Consider the following 17,877-nt stretch of genomic DNA (forward strand, 5'->3'; position numbering starts at 1 on the left):
AACATCTCAGATTTTCTCCAAATCTGTAAACTATTCCTCCACATTGCATCTTGCTCAGTTTTAAGGAGTTGGTGTCTTTGTAGATTCCCTCTTTCATATCCATGGCCACTCATTGTAGGTGAGTTTTAGCTGGTTCGGCTGCCGAAACATCTACCTTGGTACAATGAAACTGGAAGTCTTCCAAGTGCCTTCATATATTTAGTCAAGGCTTTGGAATGAATTCTGATCTGCAGGTCCTTGTTTATTTCTCTTCCAACATCCCTCAGAAATGACTATGTGGTCAATTTCATTGGAAAGCAGAAGAAGTCTACCCTTCTGTCCTAGCATTTATTTGGAGCTAGGGAAATGTTTCTCAATCAGAGGGGCACATAATGTTTTAACAAGAGAGAAAGCAGCTATGGAAAACAAAAAAGGGGAAACTCCTCCGAGCCGGATTTGAACCAGCGACCTAAGGATTTCTGTTTCTCCACTACAGTCCTCCGCTCTCCCAACTGAGCTATCGGAGGATTAGGCAGTACAGCTTTCCATGCTGCATTCATCTTTCTTTCAATAATGGTTGCGGCGGGAGTGGGGTGGGAGTACTGCAGTCTAATCTTGAAAATCATGAATATGACCTGCAGCTTGCTCTACAAATTGCCACTTCCTAGAGTGCATTCTCAGCTACATCTTATCACCATAAAGGGGGACTGCTTACCTACCTGAATGTGCTGTGCTGGCGTGAAGGAAAGCAGGGGACCTAGAATTAGAAATCCTACAGAAAGGAGTTTTCCTGAAAGGGCATGGGGCCGAGGAATCCACAGCCCTTTGGAAGCATTTCTGGCAAAAGGATGACAGCATGGGAACATGAAGGAAAGGACAGAAAGTTAGGAGAGTCATTACTCCGTACGGAGCATGAAGAACATGCATTTTTAATGCTTCTGTGAAAGGAACTGGAAAAGCAAAACCAGTAGATTAATGGACCATTCAGAAGGGATTAGGATGAAGAAAACATTCTGTTTTTCTTAAACCTTCTGGTAAGAGTCTCTGGTTTAGAGGAAGAATTCAAATAAATGACCAAGACAGCTGTGCCCGTTTTCTATACTAAGAATGCCAAGATAAATCACCACTTTGGTTTCTTATGGAAGCAAGATTATTTTTTTCTATAAACACGGGAAATGAGATAGCCCCATTTCAAAAGGTTTTGCAAGGCGAAGAAAGTGGGGTTCTGGCACCAGCTGCATGACATCTCACTTCCTTACTCATGATGCCAGCCTAGCTATCTGTCAAAAGGCAAGATTAGCATGGCGAAAAGCTGGAGATGCCGGGGATTGAACCCGGGGCCTCATACATGCTAAGCATGCGCTCTACCACTGAGCTACATCCCCACATCCTGTAGAGGGAGACCTTGCTCCACGCATGGAAACCTGGAATTCTATTGAATGTACATTCACCACATATGACACTGGAATGGGAAGCGTCAGGTGTGGAATTCCATATGATTTACAGCTGGATTTTCTAGCACCGTTTTTTATGGAATAAGGTTGACTCTAGAATGAATAATTCCCCACACACAACAGCTAGATGCAATCGAAAAAAGCCAGAGTATTCAAGGCAACTGGTTCAGGATACATCAAAGAAGGATATGGTTGAGTGCTGTTTCCACATCTTGTGAGATGACTTAAGGTACCCCTGCTCTTTTTGCAGGACACACAGCTATGTTACATTAGCATGTACAGTGTTGAGATCTAGATGCATCTACGGCTAGGGGCGGCATGTTAATTCTGGGTTTTAGTCCATTTCATTCTCAGTTATGTGGAGGAAAAAATGGCACGATCTTTCTTAGAGAGGTGAATGGTATGCCCTGATTTCTTTTGCATGGCTAAATGTATGGGGTGTGGGTTTAAGCACTGGGAAAGAGCAGTCTTCTGACCATTATAACTGCAGACGATTTTAATCCAGCGAGGCAACCGAAGTGTATTGATATTCCAACATGAGAACAGCATTTTTGCTACCTTCCCTCTTCATGGTGTGTAGACGCATTTGTTAGCGGTTTCAAGCAGCCTTCTTAGCGCAGTAGGCAGCGCGTCAGTCTCATAATCTGAAGGTCCTGAGTTCCATCCTCAGAGAGGGCATTGCAGTGTTTCTTTTGTCAAGAGAAACATCTCAGATTTTCTCCAAATCTGTAAACTATTCCTCCACATTGCATCTTGCTCAGTTTTAAGGAGTTGGTGTCTTTGTAGATTCCCTCTTTCATATCCATGGCCACTCATTGTAGGTGAGTTTTAGCTGGTTCGGCTGCCGAAACATCTACCTTGGTACAATGAAACTGGAAGTCTTCCAAGTGCCTTCATATATTTAGTCAAGGCTTTGGAATGAATTCTGATCTGCAGGTCCTTGTTTATTTCTCTTCCAACATCCCTCAGAAATGACTATGTGGTCAATTTCATTGGAAAGCAGAAGAAGTCTACCCTTCTGTCCTAGCATTTATTTGGAGCTAGGGAAATGTTTCTCAATCAGAGGGGCACATAATGTTTTAACAAGAGAGAAAGCAGCTATGGAAAACAAAAAAGGGGAAACTCCTCCGAGCCGGATTTGAACCAGCGACCTAAGGATTTCTGTTTCTCCACTACAGTCCTCCGCTCTCCCAACTGAGCTATCGGAGGATTAGGCAGTACAGCTTTCCATGCTGCATTCATCTTTCTTTCAGTAATGGTTGCGGCGGGAGTGGGGTGGGAGTACTGCAGTCTAATCTTGAAAATCATGAATATGACCTGCAGCTTGCTCTACAAATTGCCACTTCCTAGAGTGCATTCTCAGCTACATCTTATCACCATAAAGGGGGACTGCTTACCTACCTGAATGTGCTGTGCTGGCGTGAAGGAAAGCAGGGGACCTAGAATTAGAAATCCTACAGAAAGGAGTTTTCCTGAAAGGGCATTGGGCCGAGGAATCCACAGCCCTTTGGAAGCATTTCTGGCAAAAGGATGACAGCATGGGAACATGAAGGAAAGGACAGAAAGTTAGGAGAGTCATTACTCCGTACGGAGCATGAAGAACATGCATTTTTAATGCTTCTGTGAAAGGAACTGGAAAAGCAAAACCAGTAGATTAATGGACCATTCAGAAGGGATTAGGATGAAGAAAACATTCTGTTTTTCTTAAACCTTCTGGTAAGAGTCTCTGGTTTAGAGGAAGAATTCAAATAAATGACCAAGACAGCTGTGCCCGTTTTCTATACTAAGAATGCCAAGATAAATCACCACTTTGGTTTCTTATGGAAGCAAGATTATTTTTTTCTATAAACACGGGAAATGAGATAGCCCCATTTCAAAAGGTTTTGCAAGGCGAAGAAAGTGGGGTTCTGGCACCAGCTGCATGACATCTCACTTCCTTACTCATGATGCCAGCCTAGCTATCTGTCAAAAGGCAAGATTAGCATGGCGAAAAGCTGGAGATGCCGGGGATTGAACCCGGGGCCTCATACATGCTAAGCATGCGCTCTACCACTGAGCTACATCCCCACATCCTGTAGCGGGAGACCTTGCTCCACGCATGGAAACCTGGAATTCTATTGAATGTACATTCACCACATATGACACTGGAATGGGAAGCGTCAGGTGTGGAATTCCATATGATTTACAGCTGGATTTTCTAGCACCGTTTTTTATGGAATAAGGTTGACTCTAGAATGAATAATTCCCCACACACAACAGCTAGATGCAATCGAAAAAAGCCAGAGTATTCAAGGCAACTGGTTCAGGATACATCAAAGAAGGATATGGTTGAGTGCTGTTTCCACATCTTGTGAGATGACTTAAGGTACCCCTGCTCTTTTTGCAGGACACACAGCTATGTTACATTAGCATGTAAAGTGTTGAGATCTAGATGCATCTACGGCTAGGGGCGGCATGTTAATTCTGGGTTTTAGTCCATTTCATTCTCAGTTATGTGGAGGAAAAAATGGCACGATCTTTCTTAGAGAGGTGAATGGTATGCCCTGATTTCTTTTGCATGGCTAAATGTATGGGGTGTGGGTTTAAGCACTGGGAAAGAGCAGTCTTCTGACCATTATAACTGCAGACGATTTTAATCCAGCGAGGCAACCGAAGTGTATTGATATTCCAACATGAGAACAGCATTTTTGCTACCTTCCCTCTTCATGGTGTGTAGACGCATTTGTTAGCGGTTTCAAGCAGCCTTCTTAGCGCAGTAGGCAGCGCGTCAGTCTCATAATCTGAAGGTCCTGAGTTCCATCCTCAGAGAGGGCATTGCAGTGTTTCTTTTGTCAAGAGAAACATCTCAGATTTTCTCCAAATCTGTAAACTATTCCTCCACATTGCATCTTGCTCAGTTTTAAGGAGTTGGTGTCTTTGTAGATTCCCTCTTTCATATCCATGGCCACTCATTGTAGGTGAGTTTTAGCTGGTTCGGCTGCCGAAACATCTACCTTGGTACAATGAAACTGGAAGTCTTCCAAGTGCCTTCATATATTTAGTCAAGGCTTTGGAATGAATTCTGATCTGCAGGTCCTTGTTTATTTCTCTTCCAACATCCCTCAGAAATGACTATGTGGTCAATTTCATTGGAAAGCAGAAGAAGTCTACCCTTCTGTCCTAGCATTTATTTGGAGCTAGGGAAATGTTTCTCAATCAGAGGGGCACATAATGTTTTAACAAGAGAGAAAGCAGCTATGGAAAACAAAAAAGGGGAAACTCCTCCGAGCCGGATTTGAACCAGCGACCTAAGGATTTCTGTTTCTCCACTACAGTCCTCCGCTCTCCCAACTGAGCTATCGGAGGATTAGGCAGTACAGCTTTCCATGCTGCATTCATCTTTCTTTCAGTAATGGTTGCGGCGGGAGTGGGGTGGGAGTACTGCAGTCTAATCTTGAAAATCATGAATATGACCTGCAGCTTGCTCTACAAATTGCCACTTCCTAGAGTGCATTCTCAGCTACATCTTATCACCATAAAGGGGGACTGCTTACCTACCTGAATGTGCTGTGCTGGCGTGAAGGAAAGCAGGGGACCTAGAATTAGAAATCCTACAGAAAGGAGTTTTCCTGAAAGGGCATGGGGCCGAGGAATCCACAGCCCTTTGGAAGCATTTCTGGCAAAAGGATGACAGCATGGGAACATGAAGGAAAGGACAGAAAGTTAGGAGAGTCATTACTCCGTACGGAGCATGAAGAACATGCATTTTTAATGCTTCTGTGAAAGGAACTGGAAAAGCAAAACCAGTAGATTAATGGACCATTCAGAAGGGATTAGGATGAAGAAAACATTCTGTTTTTCTTAAACCTTCTGGTAAGAGTCTCTGGTTTAGAGGAAGAATTCAAATAAATGACCAAGACAGCTGTGCCCGTTTTCTATACTAAGAATGCCAAGATAAATCACCACTTTGGTTTCTTATGGAAGCAAGATTATTTTTTTCTATAAACACGGGAAATGAGATAGCCCCATTTCAAAAGGTTTTGCAAGGCGAAGAAAGTGGGGTTCTGGCACCAGCTGCATGACATCTCACTTCCTTACTCATGATGCCAGCCTAGCTATCTGTCAAAAGGCAAGATTAGCATGGCGAAAAGCTGGAGATGCCGGGGATTGAACCCGGGGCCTCATACATGCTAAGCATGCGCTCTACCACTGAGCTACATCCCCACATCCTGTAGAGGGAGACCTTGCTCCACGCATGGAAACCTGGAATTCTATTGAATGTACATTCACCACATATGACACTGGAATGGGAAGCGTCAGGTGTGGAATTCCATATGATTTACAGCTGGATTTTCTAGCACCGTTTTTTATGGAATAAGGTTGACTCTAGAATGAATAATTCCCCACACACAACAGCTAGATGCAATCGAAAAAAGCCAGAGTATTCAAGGCAACTGGTTCAGGATACATCAAAGAAGGATATGGTTGAGTGCTGTTTCCACATCTTGTGAGATGACTTAAGGTACCCCTGCTCTTTTTGCAGGACACACAGCTATGTTACATTAGCATGTAAAGTGTTGAGATCTAGATGCATCTACGGCTAGGGGCGGCATGTTAATTCTGGGTTTTAGTCCATTTCATTCTCAGTTATGTGGAGGAAAAAATGGCACGATCTTTCTTAGAGAGGTGAATGGTATGCCCTGATTTCTTTTGCATGGCTAAATGTATGGGGTGTGGGTTTAAGCACTGGGAAAGAGCAGTCTTCTGACCATTATAACTGCAGACGATTTTAATCCAGCGAGGCAACCGAAGTGTATTGATATTCCAACATGAGAACAGCATTTTTGCTACCTTCCCTCTTCATGGTGTGTAGACGCATTTGTTAGCGGTTTCAAGCAGCCTTCTTAGCGCAGTAGGCAGCGCGTCAGTCTCATAATCTGAAGGTCCTGAGTTCCATCCTCAGAGAGGGCATTGCAGTGTTTCTTTTGTCAAGAGAAACATCTCAGATTTTCTCCAAATCTGTAAACTATTCCTCCACATTGCATCTTGCTCAGTTTTAAGGAGTTGGTGTCTTTGTAGATTCCCTCTTTCATATCCATGGCCACTCATTGTAGGTGAGTTTTAGCTGGTTCGGCTGCCGAAACATCTACCTTGGTACAATGAAACTGGAAGTCTTCCAAGTGCCTTCATATATTTAGTCAAGGCTTTGGAATGAATTCTGATCTGCAGGTCCTTGTTTATTTCTCTTCCAACATCCCTCAGAAATGACTATGTGGTCAATTTCATTGGAAAGCAGAAGAAGTCTACCCTTCTGTCCTAGCATTTATTTGGAGCTAGGGAAATGTTTCTCAATCAGAGGGGCACATAATGTTTTAACAAGAGAGAAAGCAGCTATGGAAAACAAAAAAGGGGAAACTCCTCCGAGCCGGATTTGAACCAGCGACCTAAGGATTTCTGTTTCTCCACTACAGTCCTCCGCTCTCCCAACTGAGCTATCGGAGGATTAGGCAGTACAGCTTTCCATGCTGCATTCATCTTTCTTTCAGTAATGGTTGCGGCGGGAGTGGGGTGGGAGTACTGCAGTCTAATCTTGAAAATCATGAATATGACCTGCAGCTTGCTCTACAAATTGCCACTTCCTAGAGTGCATTCTCAGCTACATCTTATCACCATAAAGGGGGACTGCTTACCTACCTGAATGTGCTGTGCTGGCGTGAAGGAAAGCAGGGGACCTAGAATTAGAAATCCTACAGAAAGGAGTTTTCCTGAAAGGGCATGGGGCCGAGGAATCCACAGCCCTTTGGAAGCATTTCTGGCAAAAGGATGACAGCATGGGAACATGAAGGAAAGGACAGAAAGTTAGGAGAGTCATTACTCCGTACGGAGCATGAAGAACATGCATTTTTAATGCTTCTGTGAAAGGAACTGGAAAAGCAAAACCAGTAGATTAATGGACCATTCAGAAGGGATTAGGATGAAGAAAACATTCTGTTTTTCTTAAACCTTCTGGTAAGAGTCTCTGGTTTAGAGGAAGAATTCAAATAAATGACCAAGACAGCTGTGCCCGTTTTCTATACTAAGAATGCCAAGATAAATCACCACTTTGGTTTCTTATGGAAGCAAGATTATTTTTTTCTATAAACACGGGAAATGAGATAGCCCCATTTCAAAAGGTTTTGCAAGGCGAAGAAAGTGGGGTTCTGGCACCAGCTGCATGACATCTCACTTCCTTACTCATGATGCCAGCCTAGCTATCTGTCAAAAGGCAAGATTAGCATGGCGAAAAGCTGGAGATGCCGGGGATTGAACCCGGGGCCTCATACATGCTAAGCATGCGCTCTACCACTGAGCTACATCCCCACATCCTGTAGAGGGAGACCTTGCTCCACGCATGGAAACCTGGAATTCTATTGAATGTACATTCACCACATATGACACTGGAATGGGAAGCGTCAGGTGTGGAATTCCATATGATTTACAGCTGGATTTTCTAGCACCGTTTTTTATGGAATAAGGTTGACTCTAGAATGAATAATTCCCCACACACAACAGCTAGATGCAATCGAAAAAAGCCAGAGTATTCAAGGCAACTGGTTCAGGATACATCAAAGAAGGATATGGTTGAGTGCTGTTTCCACATCTTGTGAGATGACTTAAGGTACCCCTGCTCTTTTTGCAGGACACACAGCTATGTTACATTAGCATGTAAAGTGTTGAGATCTAGATGCATCTACGGCTAGGGGCGGCATGTTAATTCTGGGTTTTAGTCCATTTCATTCTCAGTTATGTGGAGGAAAAAATGGCACGATCTTTCTTAGAGAGGTGAATGGTATGCCCTGATTTCTTTTGCATGGCTAAATGTATGGGGTGTGGGTTTAAGCACTGGGAAAGAGCAGTCTTCTGACCATTATAACTGCAGACGATTTTAATCCAGCGAGGCAACCGAAGTGTATTGATATTCCAACATGAGAACAGCATTTTTGCTACCTTCCCTCTTCATGGTGTGTAGACGCATTTGTTAGCGGTTTCAAGCAGCCTTCTTAGCGCAGTAGGCAGCGCGTCAGTCTCATAATCTGAAGGTCCTGAGTTCCATCCTCAGAGAGGGCATTGCAGTGTTTCTTTTGTCAAGAGAAACATCTCAGATTTTCTCCAAATCTGTAAACTATTCCTCCACATTGCATCTTGCTCAGTTTTAAGGAGTTGGTGTCTTTGTAGATTCCCTCTTTCATATCCATGGCCACTCATTGTAGGTGAGTTTTAGCTGGTTCGGCTGCCGAAACATCTACCTTGGTACAATGAAACTGGAAGTCTTCCAAGTGCCTTCATATATTTAGTCAAGGCTTTGGAATGAATTCTGATCTGCAGGTCCTTGTTTATTTCTCTTCCAACATCCCTCAGAAATGACTATGTGGTCAATTTCATTGGAAAGCAGAAGAAGTCTACCCTTCTGTCCTAGCATTTATTTGGAGCTAGGGAAATGTTTCTCAATCAGAGGGGCACATAATGTTTTAACAAGAGAGAAAGCAGCTATGGAAAACAAAAAAGGGGAAACTCCTCCGAGCCGGATTTGAACCAGCGACCTAAGGATTTCTGTTTCTCCACTACAGTCCTCCGCTCTCCCAACTGAGCTATCGGAGGATTAGGCAGTACAGCTTTCCATGCTGCATTCATCTTTCTTTCAGTAATGGTTGCGGCGGGAGTGGGGTGGGAGTACTGCAGTCTAATCTTGAAAATCATGAATATGACCTGCAGCTTGCTCTACAAATTGCCACTTCCTAGAGTGCATTCTCAGCTACATCTTATCACCATAAAGGGGGACTGCTTACCTACCTGAATGTGCTGTGCTGGCGTGAAGGAAAGCAGGGGACCTAGAATTAGAAATCCTACAGAAAGGAGTTTTCCTGAAAGGGCATGGGGCCGAGGAATCCACAGCCCTTTGGAAGCATTTCTGGCAAAAGGATGACAGCATGGGAACATGAAGGAAAGGACAGAAAGTTAGGAGAGTCATTACTCCGTACGGAGCATGAAGAACATGCATTTTTAATGCTTCTGTGAAAGGAACTGGAAAAGCAAAACCAGTAGATTAATGGACCATTCAGAAGGGATTAGGATGAAGAAAACATTCTGTTTTTCTTAAACCTTCTGGTAAGAGTCTCTGGTTTAGAGGAAGAATTCAAATAAATGACCAAGACAGCTGTGCCCGTTTTCTATACTAAGAATGCCAAGATAAATCACCACTTTGGTTTCTTATGGAAGCAAGATTATTTTTTTCTATAAACACGGGAAATGAGATAGCCCCATTTCAAAAGGTTTTGCAAGGCGAAGAAAGTGGGGTTCTGGCACCAGCTGCATGACATCTCACTTCCTTACTCATGATGCCAGCCTAGCTATCTGTCAAAAGGCAAGATTAGCATGGCGAAAAGCTGGAGATGCCGGGGATTGAACCCGGGGCCTCATACATGCCAAGCATGCGCTCTACCACTGAGCTACATCCCCACATCCTGTAGAGGGAGACCTTGCTCCACGCATGGAAACCTGGAATTCTATTGAATGTACATTCACCACATATGACACTGGAATGGGAAGCGTCAGGTGTGGAATTCCATATGATTTACAGCTGGATTTTCTAGCACCGTTTTTTATGGAATAAGGTTGACTCTAGAATGAATAATTCCCCACACACAACAGCTAGATGCAATCGAAAAAAGCCAGAGTATTCAAGGCAACTGGTTCAGGATACATCAAAGAAGGATATGGTTGAGTGCTGTTTCCACATCTTGTGAGATGACTTAAGGTACCCCTGCTCTTTTTGCAGGACACACAGCTATGTTACATTAGCATGTAAAGTGTTGAGATCTAGATGCATCTACGGCTAGGGGCGGCATGTTAATTCTGGGTTTTAGTCCATTTCATTCTCAGTTATGTGGAGGAAAAAATGGCACGATCTTTCTTAGAGAGGTGAATGGTATGCCCTGATTTCTTTTGCATGGCTAAATGTATGGGGTGTGGGTTTAAGCACTGGGAAAGAGCAGTCTTCTGACCATTATAACTGCAGACGATTTTAATCCAGCGAGGCAACCGAAGTGTATTGATATTCCAACATGAGAACAGCATTTTTGCTACCTTCCCTCTTCATGGTGTGTAGACGCATTTGTTAGCGGTTTCAAGCAGCCTTCTTAGCGCAGTAGGCAGCGCGTCAGTCTCATAATCTGAAGGTCCTGAGTTCCATCCTCAGAGAGGGCATTGCAGTGTTTCTTTTGTCAAGAGAAACATCTCAGATTTTCTCCAAATCTGTAAACTATTCCTCCACATTGCATCTTGCTCAGTTTTAAGGAGTTGGTGTCTTTGTAGATTCCCTCTTTCATATCCATGGCCACTCATTGTAGGTGAGTTTTAGCTGGTTCGGCTGCCGAAACATCTACCTTGGTACAATGAAACTGGAAGTCTTCCAAGTGCCTTCATATATTTAGTCAAGGCTTTGGAATGAATTCTGATCTGCAGGTCCTTGTTTATTTCTCTTCCAACATCCCTCAGAAATGACTATGTGGTCAATTTCATTGGAAAGCAGAAGAAGTCTACCCTTCTGTCCTAGCATTTATTTGGAGCTAGGGAAATGTTTCTCAATCAGAGGGGCACATAATGTTTTAACAAGAGAGAAAGCAGCTATGGAAAACAAAAAAGGGGAAACTCCTCCGAGCCGGATTTGAACCAGCGACCTAAGGATTTCTGTTTCTCCACTACAGTCCTCCGCTCTCCCAACTGAGCTATCGGAGGATTAGGCAGTACAGCTTTCCATGCTGCATTCATCTTTCTTTCAATAATGGTTGCGGCGGGAGTGGGGTGGGAGTACTGCAGTCTAATCTTGAAAATCATGAATATGACCTGCAGCTTGCTCTACAAATTGCCACTTCCTAGAGTGCATTCTCAGCTACATCTTATCACCATAAAGGGGGACTGCTTACCTACCTGAATGTGCTGTGCTGGCGTGAAGGAAAGCAGGGGACCTAGAATTAGAAATCCTACAGAAAGGAGTTTTCCTGAAAGGGCATGGGGCCGAGGAATCCACAGCCCTTTGGAAGCATTTCTGGCAAAAGGATGACAGCATGGGAACATGAAGGAAAGGACAGAAAGTTAGGAGAGTCATTACTCCGTACGGAGCATGAAGAACATGCATTTTTAATGCTTCTGTGAAAGGAACTGGAAAAGCAAAACCAGTAGATTAATGGACCATTCAGAAGGGATTAGGATGAAGAAAACATTCTGTTTTTCTTAAACCTTCTGGTAAGAGTCTCTGGTTTAGAGGAAGAATTCAAATAAATGACCAAGACAGCTGTGCCCGTTTTCTATACTAAGAATGCCAAGATAAATCACCACTTTGGTTTCTTATGGAAGCAAGATTATTTTTTTCTATAAACACGGGAAATGAGATAGCCCCATTTCAAAAGGTTTTGCAAGGCGAAGAAAGTGGGGTTCTGGCACCAGCTGCATGACATCTCACTTCCTTACTCATGATGCCAGCCTAGCTATCTGTCAAAAGGCAAGATTAGCATGGCGAAAAGCTGGAGATGCCGGGGATTGAACCCGGGGCCTCATACATGCCAAGCATGCGCTCTACCACTGAGCTACATCCCCACATCCTGTAGAGGGAGACCTTGCTCCACGCATGGAAACCTGGAATTCTATTGAATGTACATTCACCACATATGACACTGGAATGGGAAGCGTCAGGTGTGGAATTCCATATGATTTACAGCTGGATTTTCTAGCACCGTTTTTTATGGAATAAGGTTGACTCTAGAATGAATAATTCCCCACACACAACAGCTAGATGCAATCGAAAAAAGCCAGAGTATTCAAGGCAACTGGTTCAGGATACATCAAAGAAGGATATGGTTGAGTGCTGTTTCCACATCTTGTGAGATGACTTAAGGTACCCCTGCTCTTTTTGCAGGACACACAGCTATGTTACATTAGCATGTAAAGTGTTGAGATCTAGATGCATCTACGGCTAGGGGCGGCATGTTAATTCTGGGTTTTAGTCCATTTCATTCTCAGTTATGTGGAGGAAAAAATGGCACGATCTTTCTTAGAGAGGTGAATGGTATGCCCTGATTTCTTTTGCATGGCTAAATGTATGGGGTGTGGGTTTAAGCACTGGGAAAGAGCAGTCTTCTGACCATTATAACTGCAGACGATTTTAATCCAGCGAGGCAACCGAAGTGTATTGATATTCCAACATGAGAACAGCATTTTTGCTACCTTCCCTCTTCATGGTGTGTAGACGCATTTGTTAGCGGTTTCAAGCAGCCTTCTTAGCGCAGTAGGCAGCGCGTCAGTCTCATAATCTGAAGGTCCTGAGTTCCATCCTCAGAGAGGGCATTGCAGTGTTTCTTTTGTCAAGAGAAACATCTCAGATTTTCTCCAAATCTGTAAACTATTCCTCCACATTGCATCTTGCTCAGTTTTAAGGAGTTGGTGTCTTTGTAGATTCCCTCTTTCATATCCATGGCCACTCATTGTAGGTGAGTTTTAGCTGGTTCGGCTGCCGAAACATCTACCTTGGTACAATGAAACTGGAAGTCTTCCAAGTGCCTTCATATATTTAGTCAAGGCTTTGGAATGAATTCTGATCTGCAGGTCCTTGTTTATTTCTCTTCCAACATCCCTCAGAAATGACTATGTGGTCAATTTCATTGGAAAGCAGAAGAAGTCTACCCTTCTGTCCTAGCATTTATTTGGAGCTAGGGAAATGTTTCTCAATCAGAGGGGCACATAATGTTTTAACAAGAGAGAAAGCAGCTATGGAAAACAAAAAAGGGGAAACTCCTCCGAGCCGGATTTGAACCAGCGACCTAAGGATTTCTGTTTCTCCACTACAGTCCTCCGCTCTCCCAACTGAGCTATCGGAGGATTAGGCAGTACAGCTTTCCATGCTGCATTCATCTTTCTTTCAATAATGGTTGCGGCGGGAGTGGGGTGGGAGTACTGCAGTCTAATCTTGAAAATCATGAATATGACCTGCAGCTTGCTCTACAAATTGCCACTTCCTAGAGTGCATTCTCAGCTACATCTTATCACCATAAAGGGGGACTGCTTACCTACCTGAATGTGCTGTGCTGGCGTGAAGGAAAGCAGGGGACCTAGAATTAGAAATCCTACAGAAAGGAGTTTTCCTGAAAGGGCATGGGGCCGAGGAATCCACAGCCCTTTGGAAGCATTTCTGGCAAAAGGATGACAGCATGGGAACATGAAGGAAAGGACAGAAAGTTAGGAGAGTCATTACTCCGTACGGAGCATGAAGAACATGCATTTTTAATGCTTCTGTGAAAGGAACTGGAAAAGCAAAACCAGTAGATTAATGGACCATTCAGAAGGGATTAGGATGAAGAAAACATTCTGTTTTTCTTAAACCTTCTGGTAAGAGTCTCTGGTTTAGAGGAAGAATTCAAATAAATGACCAAGACAGCTGTGCCCGTTTTCTATACTAAGAATGCCAAGATAAATCACCACTTTGGTTTCTTATGGAAGCAAGATTATTTTTTTCTATAAACACGGGAAATGAGATAGCCCCATTTCAAAAGGTTTTGCAAGGCGAAGAAAGTGGGGTTCTGGCACCAGCTGCATGACATCTCACTTCCTTACTCATGATGCCAGCCTAGCTATCTGTCAAAAGGCAAGATTAGCATGGCGAAAAGCTGGAGATGCCGGGGATTGAACCCGGGGCCTCATACATGCTAAGCATGCGCTCTACCACTGAGCTACATCCCCACATCCTGTAGAGGGAGACCTTGCTCCACGCATGGAAACCTGGAATTCTATTGAATGTACATTCACCACATATGACACTGGAATGGGAAGCGTCAGGTGTGGAATTCCATATGATTTACAGCTGGATTTTCTAGCACCGTTTTTTATGGAATAAGGTTGACTCTAGAATGAATAATTCCCCACACACAACAGCTAGATGCAATCGAAAAAAGCCAGAGTATTCAAGGCAACTGGTTCAGGATACATCAAAGAAGGATATGGTTGAGTGCTGTTTCCACATCTTGTGAGATGACTTAAGGTACCCCTGCTCTTTTTGCAGGACACACAGCTATGTTACATTAGCATGTAAAGTGTTGAGATCTAGATGCATCTACGGCTAGGGGCGGCATGTTAATTCTGGGTTTTAGTCCATTTCATTCTCAGTTATGTGGAGGAAAAAATGGCACGATCTTTCTTAGAGAGGTGAATGGTATGCCCTGATTTCTTTTGCATGGCTAAATGTATGGGGTGTGGGTTTAAGCACTGGGAAAGAGCAGTCTTCTGACCATTATAACTGCAGACGATTTTAATCCAGCGAGGCAACCGAAGTGTATTGATATTCCAACATGAGAACAGCATTTTTGCTACCTTCCCTCTTCATGGTGTGTAGACGCATTTGTTAGCGGTTTCAAGCAGCCTTCTTAGCGCAGTAGGCAGCGCGTCAGTCTCATAATCTGAAGGTCCTGAGTTCCATCCTCAGAGAGGGCATTGCAGTGTTTCTTTTGTCAAGAGAAACATCTCAGATTTTCTCCAAATCTGTAAACTATTCCTCCACATTGCATCTTGCTCAGTTTTAAGGAGTTGGTGTCTTTGTAGATTCCCTCTTTCATATCCATGGCCACTCATTGTAGGTGAGTTTTAGCTGGTTCGGCTGCCGAAACATCTACCTTGGTACAATGAAACTGGAAGTCTTCCAAGTGCCTTCATATATTTAGTCAAGGCTTTGGAATGAATTCTGATCTGCAGGTCCTTGTTTATTTCTCTTCCAACATCCCTCAGAAATGACTATGTGGTCAATTTCATTGGAAAGCAGAAGAAGTCTACCCTTCTGTCCTAGCATTTATTTGGAGCTAGGGAAATGTTTCTCAATCAGAGGGGCACATAATGTTTTAACAAGAGAGAAAGCAGCTATGGAAAACAAAAAAGGGGAAACTCCTCCGAGCCGGATTTGAACCAGCGACCTAAGGATTTCTGTTTCTCCACTACAGTCCTCCGCTCTCCCAACTGAGCTATCGGAGGATTAGGCAGTACAGCTTTCCATGCTGCATTCATCTTTCTTTCAATAATGGTTGCGGCGGGAGTGGGGTGGGAGTACTGCAGTCTAATCTTGAAAATCATGAATATGACCTGCAGCTTGCTCTACAAATTGCCACTTCCTAGAGTGCATTCTCAGCTACATCTTATCACCATAAAGGGGGACTGCTTACCTACCTGAATGTGCTGTGCTGGCGTGAAGGAAAGCAGGGGACCTAGAATTAGAAATCCTACAGAAAGGAGTTTTCCTGAAAGGGCATGGGGCCGAGGAATCCACAGCCCTTTGGAAGCATTTCTGGCAAAAGGATGACAGCATGGGAACATGAAGGAAAGGACAGAAAGTTAGGAGAGTCATTACTCCGTACGGAGCATGAAGAACATGCATTTTTAATGCTTCTGTGAAAGGAACTGGAAAAGCAAAACCAGTAGATTAATGGACCATTCAGAAGGGATTAGGATGAAGAAAACATTCTGTTTTTCTTAAACCTTCTGGTAAGAGTCTCTGGTTTAGAGGAAGAATTCAAATAAATGACCAAGACAGCTGTGCCCGTTTTCTATACTAAGAATGCCAAGATAAATCACCACTTTGGTTTCTTATGGAAGCAAGATTATTTTTTTCTATAAACACGGGAAATGAGATAGCCCCATTTCAAAAGGTTTTGCAAGGCGAAGAAAGTGGGGTTCTGGCACCAGCTGCATGACATCTCACTTCCTTACTCATGATGCCAGCCTAGCTATCTGTCAAAAGGCAAGATTAGCATGGCGAAAAGCTGGAGATGCCGGGGATTGAACCCGGGGCCTCATACATGCTAAGCATGCGCTCTACCACTGAGCTACATCCCCACATCCTGTAGAGGGAGACCTTGCTCCACGCATGGAAACCTGGAATTCTATTGAATGTACATTCACCACATATGACACTGGAATGGGAAGCGTCAGGTGTGGAATTCCATATGATTTACAGCTGGATTTTCTAGCACCGTTTTTTATGGAATAAGGTTGACTCTAGAATGAATAATTCCCCACACACAACAGCTAGATGCAATCGAAAAAAGCCAGAGTATTCAAGGCAACTGGTTCAGGATACATCAAAGAAGGATATGGTTGAGTGCTGTTTCCACATCTTGTGAGATGACTTAAGGTACCCCTGCTCTTTTTGCAGGACACACAGCTATGTTACATTAGCATGTACAGTGTTGAGATCTAGATGCATCTACGGCTAGGGGCGGCATGTTAATTCTGGGTTTTAGTCCATTTCATTCTCAGTTATGTGGAGGAAAAAATGGCACGATCTTTCTTAGAGAGGTGAATGGTATGCCCTGATTTCTTTTGCATGGCTAAATGTATGGGGTGTGGGTTTAAGCACTGGGAAAGAGCAGTCTTCTGACCATTATAACTGCAGACGATTTTAATCCAGCGAGGCAACCGAAGTGTATTGATATTCCAACATGAGAACAGCATTTTTGCTACCTTCCCTCTTCATGGTGTGTAGACGCATTTGTTAGCGGTTTCAAGCAGCCTTCTTAGCGCAGTAGGCAGCGCGTCAGTCTCATAATCTGAAGGTCCTGAGTTCGATCCTCAGAGAGGGCATTGCAGTGTTTCTTTTGTCAAGAGAAACATCTCAGATTTTCTCCAAATCTGTAAACTATTCCTCCACATTGCATCTTGCTCAGTTTTAAGGAGTTGGTGTCTTTGTAGATTCCCTCTTTCATATCCATGGCCACTCATTGTAGGTGAGTTTTAGCTGGTTCGGCTGCCGAAACATCTACCTTGGTACAATGAAACTGGAAGTCTTCCAAGTGCCTTCATATATTTAGTCAAGGCTTTGGAATGAATTCTGATCTGCAGGTCCTTGTTTATTTCTCTTCCAACATCCCTCAGAAATGACTATGTGGTCAATTTCATTGGAAAGCAGAAGAAGTCTACCCTTCTGTCCTAGCATTTATTTGGAGCTAGGGAAATGTTTCTCAATCAGAGGGGCACATAATGTTTTAACAAGAGAGAAAGCAGCTATGGAAAACAAAAAAGGGGAAACTCCTCCGAGCCGGATTTGAACCAGCGACCTAAGGATTTCTGTTTCTCCACTACAGTCCTCCGCTCTCCCAACTGAGCTATCGGAGGATTAGGCAGTACAGCTTTCCATGCTGCATTCATCTTTCTTTCAATAATGGTTGCGGCGGGAGTGGGGTGGGAGTACTGCAGTCTAATCTTGAAAATCATGAATATGACCTGCAGCTTGCTCTACAAATTGCCACTTCCTAGAGTGCATTCTCAGCTACATCTTATCACCATAAAGGGGGACTGCTTACCTACCTGAATGTGCTGTGCTGGCGTGAAGGAAAGCAGGGGACCTAGAATTAGAAATCCTACAGAAAGGAGTTTTCCTGAAAGGGCATGGGGCCGA

The 17,877-nt window shown here is 43.6% G+C and overlaps 18 non-coding genes across 18 annotated transcripts; 1 reads left to right on the forward strand and 17 right to left on the reverse strand.

Moving 5' to 3' along the window:
- Nucleotides 1-420: 420 nt before the first annotated feature.
- TRNAY-GUA (transfer RNA tyrosine (anticodon GUA)) lies at nucleotides 421-506 on the reverse strand. The gene is given in 2 exon segments: nucleotides 421-456; nucleotides 470-506. It is a non-coding gene; the product is annotated as a tRNA-Tyr (tRNA).
- Nucleotides 507-1,292: 786 nt separating this feature from the next.
- TRNAA-AGC (transfer RNA alanine (anticodon AGC)) lies at nucleotides 1,293-1,364 on the reverse strand. The gene has a single exon. It is a non-coding gene; the product is annotated as a tRNA-Ala (tRNA).
- A 1,192-nt stretch (nucleotides 1,365-2,556) lies between these two features.
- TRNAY-GUA (transfer RNA tyrosine (anticodon GUA)) lies at nucleotides 2,557-2,642 on the reverse strand. Its single transcript is given in 2 exon segments — nucleotides 2,557-2,592; nucleotides 2,606-2,642. It is a non-coding gene; the product is annotated as a tRNA-Tyr (tRNA).
- Nucleotides 2,643-3,428: 786 nt separating this feature from the next.
- TRNAA-AGC (transfer RNA alanine (anticodon AGC)) lies at nucleotides 3,429-3,500 on the reverse strand. Its single transcript has one exon. It is a non-coding gene; the product is annotated as a tRNA-Ala (tRNA).
- Nucleotides 3,501-4,692: 1,192 nt separating this feature from the next.
- Nucleotides 4,693-4,778, reverse strand: TRNAY-GUA (transfer RNA tyrosine (anticodon GUA)). The gene is given in 2 exon segments: nucleotides 4,693-4,728; nucleotides 4,742-4,778. It is a non-coding gene; the product is annotated as a tRNA-Tyr (tRNA).
- Nucleotides 4,779-5,564: 786 nt separating this feature from the next.
- TRNAA-AGC (transfer RNA alanine (anticodon AGC)) lies at nucleotides 5,565-5,636 on the reverse strand. Its single transcript has one exon. It is a non-coding gene; the product is annotated as a tRNA-Ala (tRNA).
- A 1,192-nt stretch (nucleotides 5,637-6,828) lies between these two features.
- On the reverse strand, nucleotides 6,829-6,914 carry TRNAY-GUA (transfer RNA tyrosine (anticodon GUA)). The gene is given in 2 exon segments: nucleotides 6,829-6,864; nucleotides 6,878-6,914. It is a non-coding gene; the product is annotated as a tRNA-Tyr (tRNA).
- Nucleotides 6,915-7,700: 786 nt separating this feature from the next.
- Nucleotides 7,701-7,772, reverse strand: TRNAA-AGC (transfer RNA alanine (anticodon AGC)). The gene has a single exon. It is a non-coding gene; the product is annotated as a tRNA-Ala (tRNA).
- A 1,192-nt stretch (nucleotides 7,773-8,964) lies between these two features.
- Nucleotides 8,965-9,050, reverse strand: TRNAY-GUA (transfer RNA tyrosine (anticodon GUA)). Its single transcript is given in 2 exon segments — nucleotides 8,965-9,000; nucleotides 9,014-9,050. It is a non-coding gene; the product is annotated as a tRNA-Tyr (tRNA).
- Nucleotides 9,051-9,836: 786 nt separating this feature from the next.
- Nucleotides 9,837-9,908, reverse strand: TRNAA-GGC (transfer RNA alanine (anticodon GGC)). The gene has a single exon. It is a non-coding gene; the product is annotated as a tRNA-Ala (tRNA).
- A 1,192-nt stretch (nucleotides 9,909-11,100) lies between these two features.
- Nucleotides 11,101-11,186, reverse strand: TRNAY-GUA (transfer RNA tyrosine (anticodon GUA)). The gene is given in 2 exon segments: nucleotides 11,101-11,136; nucleotides 11,150-11,186. It is a non-coding gene; the product is annotated as a tRNA-Tyr (tRNA).
- A 786-nt stretch (nucleotides 11,187-11,972) lies between these two features.
- On the reverse strand, nucleotides 11,973-12,044 carry TRNAA-GGC (transfer RNA alanine (anticodon GGC)). The gene has a single exon. It is a non-coding gene; the product is annotated as a tRNA-Ala (tRNA).
- Nucleotides 12,045-13,236: 1,192 nt separating this feature from the next.
- Nucleotides 13,237-13,322, reverse strand: TRNAY-GUA (transfer RNA tyrosine (anticodon GUA)). Its single transcript is given in 2 exon segments — nucleotides 13,237-13,272; nucleotides 13,286-13,322. It is a non-coding gene; the product is annotated as a tRNA-Tyr (tRNA).
- Nucleotides 13,323-14,108: 786 nt separating this feature from the next.
- Nucleotides 14,109-14,180, reverse strand: TRNAA-AGC (transfer RNA alanine (anticodon AGC)). The gene has a single exon. It is a non-coding gene; the product is annotated as a tRNA-Ala (tRNA).
- A 1,192-nt stretch (nucleotides 14,181-15,372) lies between these two features.
- TRNAY-GUA (transfer RNA tyrosine (anticodon GUA)) lies at nucleotides 15,373-15,458 on the reverse strand. Its single transcript is given in 2 exon segments — nucleotides 15,373-15,408; nucleotides 15,422-15,458. It is a non-coding gene; the product is annotated as a tRNA-Tyr (tRNA).
- Nucleotides 15,459-16,244: 786 nt separating this feature from the next.
- Nucleotides 16,245-16,316, reverse strand: TRNAA-AGC (transfer RNA alanine (anticodon AGC)). Its single transcript has one exon. It is a non-coding gene; the product is annotated as a tRNA-Ala (tRNA).
- Nucleotides 16,317-16,990: 674 nt separating this feature from the next.
- On the forward strand, nucleotides 16,991-17,063 carry TRNAM-CAU (transfer RNA methionine (anticodon CAU)). Its single transcript has one exon. It is a non-coding gene; the product is annotated as a tRNA-Met (tRNA).
- Nucleotides 17,064-17,508: 445 nt separating this feature from the next.
- Nucleotides 17,509-17,594, reverse strand: TRNAY-GUA (transfer RNA tyrosine (anticodon GUA)). The gene is given in 2 exon segments: nucleotides 17,509-17,544; nucleotides 17,558-17,594. It is a non-coding gene; the product is annotated as a tRNA-Tyr (tRNA).
- Nucleotides 17,595-17,877: the final 283 nt, after the last annotated feature.

This window comes from Pleurodeles waltl, unplaced genomic scaffold (assembly GCF_031143425.1).
Source record: "Pleurodeles waltl isolate 20211129_DDA unplaced genomic scaffold, aPleWal1.hap1.20221129 scaffold_107, whole genome shotgun sequence".
NCBI lineage: Eukaryota > Metazoa > Chordata > Amphibia > Caudata > Salamandridae > Pleurodeles > Pleurodeles waltl.